Genomic DNA, 1,543 nt, shown 5'->3' with positions numbered 1-1,543 from the left:
TGAGTTAAAGCATGAAAAAATGGAGGCATCCATAAATTTACAGGGCATTGTGTGCTTAATATAATTGTTATTAATGTAAATTATGTTGTTATTATTACTACAATTTTATGAAAATAAAGAAAGTTTACAAGTTTTCAGGCTTTTGACAATTTTTTTTTCTAAACAGTAAGTCCTCAGTGAGTGTTATGGTGTATTCTTATAATCCCAGTACTTGGGAGGCTAAGAAAGGAGGATCACAGGTTTCAGGCTAGATTCAGCCACTTAGCAAGGCCCTCAATAACTTACTAAAACCCTGTTTCTAAATTTAAAAAAAATTTAAAAACCACCACGAGGTGGTTCTCGCCTGTGTTGTGTGTGTGCATGAGTGAGGGAGCGAGTGAGTGCATGGCGGGGGGGGGGGGGGGGGGCACTCAGCTTGTTGTTTTGACTTCCCCATTCCCTGGGCCCTTCCTCTCCCCGCCTCTGCTGCAGTGTCCACCTCCTGGGCGGTAGGAAATGAGAAATAACGATGACATCGAGGTGGAGATTCATGAAGAGCAACCGAGGTTTCAATCTGCAGCTGTCAAACGGGTTCACCATAATGCGCTGGAATGAAAACGCAGGGACCACATCAAAGACAGCTTTCATAGGTTGCAGGACTCAGTCCCATCACTCCAAGGAGAAAAGGCATCCGGGGCCCAAATCCTAGACAAAGGCACAGAGTATATCCAGTATATGCAAAGGAAAAACCACATGCACCTCAAGCGGCGGAATGCTCTTCTGGAGCAGCAATTTCGTGCACTGGAGAAGGCGAGGTCTAGCGCTCAAATGCAGACCAACTACCGCTCCTCAGACAACAGCCTCTACACCAAGGCCAAGGGCAGCACCATCCCTGCCTTCGATGGGGGCTTGGACTCTGGAGTCCCAGCCTGAAGAGCCCCAAAGCAGGAAAAAACTCCTGATGGAGGCCAGCTAAGCCATGTGGGGCAGGCCAGCAATAATAAAAACTGTCTGTCTCCTCCATCATCTCACCCTCCTCTCAGTTCATTGTTAGGACCCTCAGAAACATTTAAGAGACTCACCTCTCTCTCTCTCTCTCTCTCTCTCTCTCTCTCTCTCTCTCTCTCTCTCTCTCTCTCTATTTTTACATATAAAAGCTCTTGGACAACAGCTCTCCTCCTTCCCCATTTCCATTTTTGTGTGTGTGTGGTACTTGGGGTGGAACCCAGAGGCTTTCTACCTCTGGGCTATACTCCCAGACCTATTCTATTTTATTTGGAAACAGGGTCTCACTAAGTTGCTGAGAGCCTCAGTAAGTAGCTGAGGCTGGCTTCGAACCTGTGCGATCCTCCTGTCTCAGCCTCCCAAGCGCAGGAATTAGGCTCCTTCCGCATTTCCATTTTTTTAAATGTATTCCCTTCAGGGATTCCCTGTCCTCACCAGGAATTTTTAAATCAAAACACCCCAAATTGGCAGCTTTTTCTGTGGAGGACAGACAGCCAGCCGGACCTCTGAGCCCATGTTTTCCTGCCCACCCCACAACTCCCCCTGCCCTGCAGGCCTC

At 47.6% G+C, this 1,543-nt stretch overlaps 1 pseudogene across 1 annotated transcript; it reads left to right on the top strand.

The window, feature by feature from the left end:
- The first annotated feature begins 495 nt into the window (after positions 1–495).
- LOC308267637 (protein max-like) lies at positions 496–955 on the top strand (annotated as a pseudogene). The gene has a single exon. The product of its transcript is annotated as a protein max-like (transcript).
- Positions 956–1,543: the final 588 nt, after the last annotated feature.

Source organism: Muscardinus avellanarius (assembly GCF_963383645.1).
Source record: "Muscardinus avellanarius genome assembly, chromosome: 10".
Lineage (NCBI taxonomy): Eukaryota > Metazoa > Chordata > Mammalia > Rodentia > Gliridae > Muscardinus > Muscardinus avellanarius.
The sequence above is the reverse complement of the archived record's forward strand: the minus strand, read 5'-3'. Positions and strand labels throughout refer to the sequence as shown.